The sequence below is a fragment of the Vicugna pacos genome, chromosome 17 (assembly GCF_048564905.1).
Source record: "Vicugna pacos chromosome 17, VicPac4, whole genome shotgun sequence".
In the NCBI taxonomy this organism is placed as follows: domain Eukaryota; kingdom Metazoa; phylum Chordata; class Mammalia; order Artiodactyla; family Camelidae; genus Vicugna; species Vicugna pacos.
The window spans coordinates 19,864,715-19,877,948 of NC_133003.1; positions in this window are offsets into that span (position 1 = coordinate 19,864,715).

Here is a 13,234-nt window from a genome sequence, read left to right on the forward strand (position 1 = left end):
ACTCTGAGGACACAGACTCCAAAACCCAGGACGCCAAACCCAGACCTTAAACACAGACAGACTCCAGGCCCCAGACCCCAGGCCCAGGACCCAGGACTCTAAATCCAGAGTCCAGATCCAGGACTCAAGATCCAGGCCCCAGGCCCCAGGCCCCAAGACTCTAAATCCAGACTCCAGGCCCATAAACCCAAACCCAGACCCCAGACCCTGGATCCAGGACAGGGGCTGCTGGTTTTCCAGACTGGCACTGCCTCCTGCCCTGTGTAGACAAGGGCGGGGCAGGGGCGGGGTAAACTCTTGGCAAAAAGCAGGGGCAAGTGCTTGGCAGACCTTCCTCCTAGTGTTCAGAGGGGCATGAGGAATGTCCCTCATCCTGTCAGAGCCAATTTGGGGAACTCAGAATATGGTGGCCACGTGGAAGGAGTGGTGGGGAGTGAGGAGAGGGAGGGATGGGTGAGGCCTGGCTGTCCCTTGGGCCCAGGAACCAGAGGCAGGGAAGGAGGGTCGGGCTCCCCACGTGCCCTTGTCCCCCTGGCCGCAGGCTCCGCAGGCCGCCCTGGCCCGCCCAGGACCGCCCAGGACCGCCCCTCCTGGCCCACAGCCTCTGGGCTGGGATGCAGGCCCAAACTTCCCGGAGGAGTCGAGAACACGGCCTGGGCCAGACCCAGAGTCTTAGAAGTAGGTCAAATGTTGCTGTGCAGCAGGTCCTGGGGACCCCATGTGGGCGTGGGCAGGCCGGGGAACACGTGTGTATCCACATAGACATGAACTCACTACTACACACTAGATGCCCATAAATACAGCCCCTACACAGGGCCCTTAGTCCCTGCCCAACTGCACAGATGAGGGGACCGAGGCCCAAGAGGGGCAGGAGATGCCCAGCAAATCTGGCTAGAGGTGGCACGAGGCAGCCACGAGGACCCGGAGAAGGAGAGGAATTTCTACACCATCCCACGCCCCTGGAGCCTTGGGTGAAAGATTGACTCCAAGGAGGACTTCCCAGCAGGGCTGCTGTGCCACCAACAGGATGTGGCCTGCTTCCCGGAGGCACAGCCCCAGGCCTTGAAAGATGGGAAGGAGTGGCCAAGGAGGAGGCAGGAGACTCCTTATGCAATTGTGACCCAGGCCAGTCCTGGCTCCTCTTGGCCTCAGTTTCCCCATCTGTACAATGGCCATGGGTGGGGCAAAGTGATCCTGGGTTCAAAGGACAGTCACTGCCCTTGAGCAGTGAGGAGACCGTGCTCGCCACCCCCGCCACACACAGACAACTCTGTCCTCAGCAGGCCAAACACACCCCTCAGGCCCCTCCCTCTGCCCACTGTGCTGACGGGGACCAGATGCTCCAACCTTGTGGTTCTGGGGGTGGGGGTGGCAGGGCCCAGCGGGCTGGCAGGCGAGCCCTGGGTTTGGCCCAGGGACCTATAATCAGCTCCTGCCCCTCTGATCCCGGCCCAGGACTGACGCTTGGGGCTGTGGTGTCCTGGCCGGCTGTGGCCAAGGCCGCTATATTTGGGAGCCCAATTGAGGATGAGGGAGGGGTGGGCAGGCAGGAGCCTCCAGGGACCAGTTCCTCATGGGGAACAGGGTGGGGGACACTGTTGGCCAGGCTTGGACCCTTATGGAAGGAGGACACAGCCTTGACCTCAGGGGCCCAGTCTGAGGGGCATGCTCTGCTCTTGGGGGCCTGGCGTGGGGACCTTTGGCCCTGCCCGAAATGGCTAGTCTAAGGTGGTAGAATGAAAATCTGGGTGCATGAAAAATGGGTTGGAGCTGACAAGATGAATGGGAGTGGGAAAAAGGCTCTCGAGGGGTGAGGTTTGATGTAGAGGGGTCTGAGATGCGAGGGATGGGAGTCAGGGGTGTCAACATGCTGGGCAAAGGAATGGAGAAAACAAAGGCCTGAGGCTGGGGTCCAAGGGAAGGGACTGAGGGGCAGCCCAAGCCCTGGCTCCCCAGCTATGCCTGCTGGTCTTGCTTCTAGAGGGGCCCGGCCCCTCCCCCAGCATGGCCTGCGGCCTCCCCAAGCTGCACTGGACATTCCCCGCCACTGGGCCAAACCCTGTACTCTCCCACCAACAGTTTCCCAAAGAGCAAATATTTATTGTCCTTGGAAGAAAAAAAAAGAGTCCCCTTTTAGGATCAGGGTCTGGGAGCTGCTACTGAGGCTTGCAGGGGCTCAGCAGCGGCCCGAGATGACCAGAAACCCCACCTAGAGGCTAAGGGCGGAGGAAGGAGGGTGAGCTGGGCTCAGAGGAGAGGGGCCGTGGCCGCCCCAGACTGCTGGACGGGGTTCTGCCGAGGCCTCCATCTCCCCAAGACTTCCCCAGAATAGGTCTGAGGGTGTACAGACACCATCCCCGCGGCGTGAGGTATGAACGTGTGTGGGAGCAGGTAGATGCGTGCGGTGTGTGTGTGTCACATACATCACTGTGGGCACAAGGATGGGAACACGTATGCTCGTGTGTTGTCCTGTGTGCTCACGTGTGTTCCACGAGGCTGTGACCACACGTGTACGGGCATGCCTGGGCGCTCCTGGCTCTGCGCGCATGTCCGTCGGGGAGCCTGTTCATCTGCTGGCGTGGGGCGGGGTGGGGGCATGTGGACACAACCTCTGTTGAATGGCCAATTCAGTCAAAAATGCAAGTAAATTTAGCAGGGGAAAAAAAAACCCGTCAGTCAGACGAGGAGTCTGAATTGGGTGGTTGTTTGACTGGATGGACCAACTGTCTCAGGCAAACAGTTCACGCTGGCTGGGAGGAGGAACCAGCTCCCCTGGGCCATCATGGAGAAACTGGAGACGGGGACCCGAACTACGGCAGAGGCGAGACACAGAGACTGAGACAGAGGCAGAGGTGGGGACAGATTCAGAAACAGGGGAGGGAGGGTTGTTGAGGCAGGCCAGAGACAAAGGGACCGCCCAGGGCAGGATGTAGCTTCCCAGAACCTACAAACACCGCCTGCACGCACAGCCCTCTGGCTCCCAACCTCAGCTCCCAGCCAGGCAGATTCATTCTTAGCTCTCACTCACCCGTAAGCAGCCCGAGGTGGACAAGAAAAGGGCACCAGACCAGGATGCAGGAAGAGAGGGTGGGCATGGGCAGCTGTGACAAGGGGAGAGTGAAAGGAAGGAAGGTAATGCAGGAGACAGGGATGGGAGTGGTGGAGGTGAAGGCTGGAGGGTAACAAGGAGGTGGCAGTGGTGATGACAGCAGAAGAGGCAATGGTGGCCGGGAGGGCCTCCATCCGTGTCCCCTTGTAGACCGCACCTAGCTGTGGTGACCCGACTAGACCCAGGGTTGTCCCCACCCCACCCCACCCAGCACCAGCTGTATCCTGGCCTCCAGTGGCCACACAAACACCCTCTGTGGCTCAGGGTGTGGATCTGCATTAAAAATGGCCTGAGCCCCCAGCCGGGAATAGTTAGGGTCAATTCCCGTACCTGCCTGTGTGAGTATTTATACATCTGCCCGCCCACCTGGCGTATTTATGTCTAAAAGCACAACACACATGTGTACATGCGCTCACACACTCATTCACTCAGAGAATACTCTAGCCAGGCTAACTTGCCCCCTCTATGTGTCTGTGTCTGTGTGGAGACAAAATCCCCAGGTCACCTGATCCTTTTCTACCAACACCGGGGCCAATGGAAATCACACTGAGGTGTGTATGTGCACCCATGCACACAGACAGACTCACATACACTCATCCAGGAACTCTGCCCACAGGTGCTTGGACAAAGAGCTGGCACATCTATGCACACACCTTTAAATGCAAATTCTCACACTCTATAGATGCCTTTGCACACATTTTCATACTCACAGGCACATGCACCTTGTCTACACATGCCCTTCGCACGCATAGGTACGCACATTCACATGCCTTTGTATACACACAGCTCTAATGCATCACATCCTCAAGCTCATGGTGTAGAAAGACCTCTGGGTGGGAATTAGAAGTGCTAGGAAGGAGAGAGGCTGACGGCAAGAGAAATCAGAGAACCATAGTAGGCTTGCCTGGCGAGGTCTGCATCGGCAGTGTGAGTGCATGTGGCTGTGTGAGTTTTAACCTGCATGTCCAGGATTTGGGGACCTTTCCACTGCCTCCTCCCCAAACCCCCTACAGAGCCATCCCCACCCCCACCCTCTTTACAGAGAGTAAACAGAGATCGGAGCAGAGCAGCTAGGCCTGGGGAGGTCAGCATCCCCAGGTCTGAGGCTTGCGAGCCTTAGCATCTGTGTTGTTCTTGGAACACACAGGCCAGATAAGGACTGGGGTCAGAGCTCGGCTCTCGTGGGAAAGGACTCTCTGGAAGGCTCCCGACCCATTCCTTTCCCAGATGTTGGACCCAAGAGCAGACAGAAGGAGGTCAAAAGGGATGGCCAGGGGACAGACAAGTCCCCATCAGGCTGGCCTTGAGGTCTGGGGAGAGACCACAGCAGATTCAGACTCACAGATGCCCAGGAATGTGGAGGACCCCTCAAATCAGCCCAGGGACCTCCAAGTGCGGGGCCTGGAGCAGACAGAAAGGGACAATTCCAGGCACCCATCTCTCTGCAAAAATCTGGATTGAGACCCTCTGATCCAGGGAGACTCATGAAGTCCTGGAGCCAGGGTTAATGGTCAGAGAGTCTGTGTCTGAGAGGTCTGCAGCCTGGCTAGATGGAGGGGCTGTTTGGGGGAGATGGTTGGAGTGCTAAGGGACATCAAAGCATTGTGTCCCATCCAAAGCAGATCCAGATGCTGGTCCTAGGATAGGTTATCAGGGCCAGCAGAGGACCCAGTTCTGGTCCTGGCCCCATCACTGACTCCTAGAGACTCTTCCCCTCAGGAAACCTCAGTGTTCACATCTGTGCAATGAGGTGGAGTCTTGGATCAGCTCAGCAGACACACAGTCCTCCCAGCACAGTCAGTCTGGGGCATCTTTGGACCTGAGTCTCCTCCTTCCCCCACTTGCACCAACCTTTGCCCCCTGCCCAGGTCTTAGTGCCTTGAGGAAGGCTGGAGCTTCTCTGCTGGAGCTTTGAGCTTAGAGCCAAGTCAACAAGGGAAAAATTGACTGGAATTCTGCATGAATACAGGGCTCATCCAAGGCTGTAGATAAGCAAGGAGGGACTGGGGGATTCCTGTGCTCCCTGGAAGCCTAGCCTGACCGCAAGCCCCACCCCTCTGAGGAGGGGCCCTGCCTTCAGAAGTCCTGGTCTGAGAGGATAAGCAGTAACCTCTCTGGTGGGTCTAACAGGCCCCTCCTCCAGCCCGCCTCTTTCTGGCATGCTTGCAGTCCCCTGCCTGGCCTAAAATCACTGTAGATGCAGTTTGGGGTCAGGAACCACCAAGAGGAACCATTGATTGTGACGGTCAAGAGCCCTTACCACTTCCACACCCCCTTGCCTAACCTTGGGGGTCTCCCCATTCCCATCGTCCCACTAAGAACACAGGCCACAGGGACAGGTGGCTGGCCTGGGCTGGAGCACTGGAGTGGACCTTGCCTGCAGCCCAAGGCCTCTCAAGCTTCAGTCTCCCATCTGGGAGCTGGGCTCCAGTTCCACCACCTTGACCCTTGGGCTGCTCCCCAATTTGCTAAGAATTTTCCAATCCAACAGGTTTACTCTCATAAGGCTCCCTGGAAGAGACTTTCTAACAATGCATGACAGAGACTTGTCCAGAGGCCAGAGGAGGGTCTTTCTGAGATCCTGAGATTCCCTCCCTCCTCGTGGGGAAATTGAGGCTCAGAAGAGGAAGGCCTTCCCCATTGAAATGATAGATAAGAGGGGGTGAGAGGGGGACAGGGCATTTGAAGTCCAAAGCTCCAGCCAGTAACTCTCCTCTTCTGCAGAGATGCAGGACAAGATGATGCTTTTTTCCTACCATGAAGAACTCAGAAGGACCATGAGATGACCCAGGCCCTGCCCTCAGGGACTCACAGTCCCTCAAGATAGAGGCAAGAATTGAGAATCCGAGGTCTCACTCTGCTGCGGTCTGGGAAGCAGATCCAGGAAGACCTAGGAGAAAGGGGGACATCTGAAGGGCTTATGAGACTCCCCCCAAGCTGACAAGAGGAGGGCAAGTCAGACAGTGAGAAGCAGGGGCAGAGATGTGCCAGGGTTCAGATAATGGGAACTCCAGGGCCATGGGGCAGCAGGGAAGTGGCTCCCCGAGGTGGGATCTCCAAGTCTTTGAGCCCAGCCCAGCACACAGTAAGTGCTCAAGCATGTGGGGAGTAAGCTGTCTGATCCAGGGGGTCACAAGAAGGCATCTGAGCAAAGGAGTGTCTCCATCAGTTCCGACCTTCCAGAACACTTTCCTTTCTCTCTAATCCCTCTCCTCTCTCTGCTAGGTCATCATTTCCTCGCCCCCTCCTCCGCCCCCAAATAGCCCTCTGTGATCATGCTTGAATGGGAATGTCTACGTGGAGCATTGAGTGGGAGGGGCAGGAGTGGCCATGCTTCCATCTGGGACCCAGCTCTGCTCCCTGGACCAGGAATGGCTTCTGGAGCCAGCTGTGAGGGCCTTGCAGGGGGCAGGATAGGCTGGGTTGTCCAGAGGTCAGCACTCTTGCCCTCTGCCTCTGAACCCCACACCAGCTCAGGAAGTCAGGGAAGGAAGAGGGTGCAGTGGGGGTGGAGGAAGCTAAACCACCAGCCTCCCTATGGAGAGCATGACTGAGTCCGTAGTTGTTAGGGCCTCTGCTTTCCACCTGGGAAACAAGGCTTGAGCTTTTCACTCACTCCTGAGGAGGCCGAGGGGCCCCAGGGATGGACCAGTGGCCCAGGGCAAGTAGGAGCTGGTATGTGATTTTAGGTAGCATCCTGCCCTCCCTGGGCCCAGTTGGTGACCAGTGCCCTCTAGCTTCAGGGAGGTCTCTGAGCTATACGTAGCCATTCTTCTGTTACGCCCCATGTGTCCCCAGCTGGGGCCCTTAAGCCTCTTCCACAGCCTCAGAGAGCCCTAGGTATTGGGAAGGCCTGGGGACTTGCTCTGGATGAGCTGGGTGACCTCTGGCATGCCACTGCCCCTCTCTGAACATCGCTTTCCCACACATAGTTTTATAAACTTCCCCAAAGTACTTCCCCTTCTGGCCAGTTCAGCCAGCGTCCACGGCGCCTCTGGGCCAGGCTCTGTGCTGTGTGCTGGATAGTCAGACAGACACAGTCCTGGTCCCAGCCCGAGACATTCCCAGTGTCATTGCCAGTTCATTGCTTCACCCAAATAGCATTGCTTGAGGCATTCAGGATAAGAGGAAACTGAGGCCCAGAGAGATGGCCCAGCAGTCCTTAAATGGCCCAGCCTGAACAAGGACCACCCACATAGAAGGTCCCTCCAGGCCAAGCAGGACCCAGTGTCAAGAACTAAGGGTCTCCCACCCCAGGTCTCCCCACCACTGCCCCTAGGCAGGACCCAGTGTCTAAGCTAACTCCCTTCCCACCACCTCCTTCTTCCTGGCCCCCTCATCCCTTCAAACCGCAGGGCCCAGCCGGCCTCTGGAACGCGTGCCCAGGACCTCGGTGATATTTTGAGTTTAAGAAAACTTTGCAGTCGGCAGGAGCTCTTAAAGGTTATAAATAGCAGCAGCAGGAGCCCATGTCGGGAGAGGCGGAAACACGTGTCAAACATGCCTGGGATGGGGGCTATTCCAAGGCACAGGACCCCCCCCCCCACAACTAGGGACCCACCAGGCTTCAGGGGATTTTACAACCACTGGAGCTGGAAGTCACACCACACCCGGAAGGCGTCTGGGAAAGGAGACTTGCTCTTGCCCCCCACCAGGGTCCCAGAGCGGTTGGCCAGGTTGCCCCTGGGCACATGAGGCGCTGCTGAAAGGGATCTGGGGTGGGAGATCTTGCTCCTACCCTCTCCCTCCCTGCCCAGCACAGGAACCCCAGGGCTGAGAGGAGTTTTGGAGTGTGTCCACTCTAACCCCCAAGTCAGCGGTTGGTGGGGCACAAGCCCAGGGTGAAGAAGGGATTATTCTAGGGTCACACAGGTGCTGGGTAGGAATCAGACCCCCCAGCCCATAGTCCTTTTCACCAAATGCTGCTGCTGCATCCCTTTCATGAGCAATGCCTTACCCCACCTGATTAAGCGCAGTTGGAGGACTGCAGAAAGTATGAAGGGCCTCCTGCTATGTCATCCCCGTCCTCATCTGGAGGTAAGCAGACCCCAGCGGTTCATCTCTCAATGACCCATCTAGTCCCCACGTCCCCACTTCTGAAGCTCTGCCTTTTAACAAATGAGGAAAGGAGTGCTGGAGAGGGTAAGAGACACCCTCCACCCAGGGGGCTGCACACCCATGCCACCTTGCCGGGGTGTGGCTTATGGACAATCCAAGGCCAGATATGGGGTCTTCACAAGGAATTCAGCTCTTGTTTGAGCCACTGCAGTCTCAGGTTTGCCTTGAAGGCCATATTCTTTGAGGATGTGCTCTCAGGAGCCTGGTCTGAGGGAACACAGCTATGAAGACCCCTTCGATTTTCCCAACTGCTCTGCAACATGCATGGGCAGGAACCATTACTTCAATGCAAAGACTGAAAAACTGGGGCATGTCTGAGGCTCCCACTGCCATCCCCAGTCCTGCCTCACTCATGCCCCACCTGCTGCCTATGGCCCCCAGCAAGTCTGGGGGCGGCAGCCAGGCCTGGCGTCCAAGCGCTTCGAACCTCAGGGAGCCCCGAAGGGTTTATGGGGCTCCCAATGAATAGGCCTGTTGAGCTCAGAGGGGGCCGGGCCCGAGTAAACATGACTGGGTCTGAGCTGCCATTCTCCCCCTGCCTCCTTCCCCAGGACCTAGGACCAAAATACAACTTCCTGTCCCCGGAGCTGAGGGCCAGACTCGCCCCTCAGAGTCCTACCTAAGCTGGGGCCCACTGGAGGAGCACAGCCCGGCCTGCACTGGCAGCCCCCAGGGTTTGAGGGGAGAGAGAACTTCAGGTTTTCAGATTCATAGGTCTGCATCCAGGACCCCAGGGATCTGGCACTTTACGGAGCCCCTTCAAGCCTTGAACTGCCCATCTGTTAACAACAGATCAAGAAACTGAGGCCACAAACAGGAAGGGGATCCACAGGTCAGGGCGGAACAGGCTTTGGATCCCAGCTTCCTGCTTCTCTAGCCAGTAAGTATGGGAGCAGGAGGAAGAGCAGGGGGTATGTGTGGGCTCAGAGGAGGGAGAAACTCTGTGGGTGAGGCTCAGAGCAGTGGGAAGCTTGACAGAGGGCAAAGAAGGTCTCCCTCTTTTGACACAGATGCCCACTGACTTGCAAAGCTGAAATCTGGTCCCCCAACTGACCCTGTTCACAGAACAGCCTATGTGCCATGGGATATCCTTTGGAGCCAGACACTTGGAAGTAGCCCAGCGCCAGGAGCAGGAGCCCTGTAAGTGTTATTTGTCATCGTCTTGCTCCGTGCTCCTGGCTAGCCCAGTCTACTCTCTAGGCCTCATTTTCCCTACCTAGAGGCCAGGTATTGGCAAGTTCCCTGCCTCTCCTTCCAGCTTGTAAACCAGAAAGTACTTTGGAAACTGTAAAGCTAGGTACCCTCCCTGGGAGCCTAGAAAACCTTGGGGAGGGTCACCCCTGGGGATGGGGGCGCCGTAGGAACATGTCCCAACCTCTGGGGGTGATTTGGACCAGCCGCCTCACGTGCTAAGCGCTGGGGGCTATGGCTGGAATGTGTGGAGCAGCAGCTGCCATGTGAATCATTACACCTCGTCAGGCTGAGCCTGGGACTTCCAGACTCAAACCAGCTCTGACCAGGCTCAGGCAGAAGGGCAGCCTCCAACCAGGATCCCTGTGGTGAGGTTCCAGGATCTTGTATGGTCTCTTCCTCCCCGTCTGTCCACATCTTCACCCTCAGCGTCTAGGTCCAGCACTGGTTCTGCTCTAGCTCATACTGCAGAACCACAGAGGGAGGTCATCCTGCCCACAACCCCCTGCCTCTGTGACCTGTAACTAAATAAGCAGGCCCGGAACCTTGATGACACCTGTGGGCCAGCCAGTCAGGGCTTCCTGGCTGGTTTCACACCAGGAGCCCACGTTCCAGTGGGTAAGGAGTCAGATAGAGGTGTCTGTGGGTCCGCAGGGATCAGGACAAGGGCTGGGTAGAATGAGAGTCCCCACATCTCTCCTGGCTAAGGGACAGTGAGTACCCAGTGCTTGGAGGTCAGGCCTTCTCAGCCTTAATTTTCTTGCTTGGGGCTGGATATGAACTACCCTCAGCTTCTATCTGATTTCTCCAGGTGCCCAAAACTTGAATGAAGTCACTCATATGGGCTGTGCTCATACCTCACGGTGGCCTGAAATTTCTGAGATGTGGAAAAGGCTGGAAGGGGCAGGCGGGGACACATGGACAGAAGGAAAGCTGTTTAGAGAAAGGCTTGGCAGGGCAAGGAGAGGACCGCTGAGGCACACACACACACCTGAGAGGCTGATCTGGCCTGGGCACTTGGCAGGCAACCTATGGACGATGGCAGGGAGGGCCCAGCCCAGGGCACCTGAACACTGGTACACGTGGACCTGCCTCTGCTCCCTGATCAGGGGTCTGGGACAAAGTCCTGGGCTGATACAGGGCTTGGTAAAAAATAATTAATTTTCCTTTTCAAGTGAAAGCTCTGACTCAGGCCTTTTCCTGTTCGGAACAGCAACATCCTTGCTTAGGCCTGAACCACAGAAGCTGCTCAGGGCTGTCCATGGCCTCCCCATGGCCAACTTGAGTCTACTCTACGGCTCCAGGCCCTACTTGGAAGGCCTTGTGGGCTCCAGGTGAGTGGGGTCCAGGGGAGGCCTGGAATCTGAGCATAGCTGGGAGGGGCAAGGCTGGGTTAGTGTGTGTGTGTACCTGTGCCCTAAAGGCAGACAAGGTATGCCTTCCAGGAGATATTTATGGATTTGGTGTTACAGCAACAGGGGGCCTGTGATTATGTGATTAGAAAGGAAAGGAAGCCCACACCCCCAGGTGTCTGCCCTGGGAGAGCTCCCTACCTGGAATGGGGCAGCTGGGCCCTCTGTGTCCGCAGCTTCCCTCCCTTCACCTTCCTGAAAAGTGAGAAAGCCAGGCTTCCTGCTAGAAGGGGAGGGGGCTGCTCGACCAGCTGCCCGGGAGCCTCCAGTGACTCATCCGGGTGGGGGGTGTTTATGAGCAGCCGAAATGGCTGTAAAAGTGGCACCTCGGTTCACTTATGGCCTGGCCATCCCCTCCCCTACCAGCCCCTTGCCTTGAAAAGCTTCCAGAGGGGCCTGGAACCCGGAAAGAGGTCTGGGATTGAGGCTTGGTGGAGGCTCAGCCTGGGATCAGGGTTCAGCCAGGGGTTAGAGGTCAGACTGGGCTAAGGACTCAGCCTGGGGGTAAAGCTCAGTCTGGGATCAGGGCTGAGGTTGGGATTCAGGCTGACTTTGGGGCCAGGGTTGAGGGGATGAAGTGTGAGGGTCTACGGGCTAGTTCTTCCAGAGAGCCTCCAGGCTAGAATAAGGGGTTTTCTGAGGGAGAGACGCCAGACCGTAGGGCTCAGAGAACCTCTGTCTTTCCTGTTTGAGCCTGGTGCCCACTCAGGCCCCAGGGTCTGTGTACCTTGGCCAGAGCGCTACTCACAGTGGCAGTGGCAGCAGCAGAGGCCTGTCAGCCTAGGACTGCTGCACTGGAGCTCAGCCCCTGCTCCAGTGACAGCCTTGGCTCCTCCTCCTAGGCCCCAGCCTGGGGATCAAAGAGGGGTGTCCCCACAGGGACTCGCTCCCACTCCCCACCCCCAACCAGGCCTTTCCAAACGCCATTGAAACTGACCTGAAACTGACCTGAAACTAGCCCTGGGGCCCTGGGGCTTGCCTGTCAAAAAGAGTAGGCGGGCTCTGCCAGGCACTGGGGTGCTACCAGTTAATGTGTGACACTCCCACCCCTATGGTGGCACTTTAACCAGAGGCCTGGGGGTGAGTTAGTGTGTCAGTGGCCCCACTCACAGTGGTGGAACGTCCAGCAGAAGACTCTGGAGTGAGGCACATGAGTTATAAATAAGGGAACACGCTTAAGGGGCCCAAAGCCCATCAGATCCCTCTCTGCAGCCCTATCCACAGCCCACCCTGGTCCTCCTCCAAGCACAAATATTATTTGTTTTTCAATTTCAAGCTTTCTGATGTCAGATCTGAGAAGGACTCTCCCTAACAGCCCCTAGTTTTACCCCTGTTTCTCCAGTCCCTCCATGAATGTTCTTTTCCTGTTATCAAGGGATGGGTGGTGGTCAGTGATCATAAAATCATAAAACTTATGATCAAATTGCTTAGCAATAGAGACATAAAGCTAAAGAACACAGCTGTTCTTTAGGTGCCCACTCTGAGCACCTCGGCCTCTGCCCATTTCCAAAGAGCCCATATACCACAGGGACCAGCACCCAAATCACAGCACCCCGCCAATAATGGAGAAGACAGAGACACAAGGAGGGAGGGATGTCCTTTACACCAGGCATAGGAGCGTGATCTTGGCAGAGGAAATTACAAAGCAAAGGCAGGGGAGTGAACATGGAGAGAAGCCTGGAATCTAGTGAAAAGTACCTGTTGGGGAGAGCCACCTTTTGAGGAAACTGCCTCAAACAGCACAGTCCTTAAATCCCAGGACAAGAAACTTGAGGATAGTGAGGCACAGAGGAGAGTATGGCCTTAGAAATGCATGGAGAAGACAGCTCTGGGTACAGTCTGGGAGATGGGTGGGTTTGAGCAGGAGGGAGGGGTGGTCGGCCAGGAAGGTTGGCAGCAACTGGATTCCAGTGGCCTTAGGGATTGGGCTTGGCCTTGGCCTTGGGTACCCACTCACATTGAAAGGATCAGCCATCCCTGAGGTGGGGGGGGGGTTTGGGGGGGCTCTGAGGAGCTCAATTTCCACAGGTTGAGACTGGGGAGCCCCCCAGAGCCCGTAGGTCTCTGGGATACCCAGAGGGGTACCCACCCTATGAGACACTGAAACAGTAAAGTTAAAAATGCCCTTTGAATCAGCTGATCAGCTCCCAATTTTACAGATGAGGAAACTGAGGCCCAGACAGCAGGAAAATCCTGGTGTGGAGGATACACAACAAGTAAGTGGGCAAGCTGGGGTTGTCACTTAGCTTGGATATTCCCCAGGGTCCCAACAGTTACTTTAGCTTCCTCCTAACCATCCTTAAAGCCCACTGCTCCAGGCATCCCCAGGCCCTCCCTGCACTTCAGCATCCTTGCCTGGTACTGACAGGTCTTAGGCTTGGGGCCAGAAGCCCCCCTCCTCTGG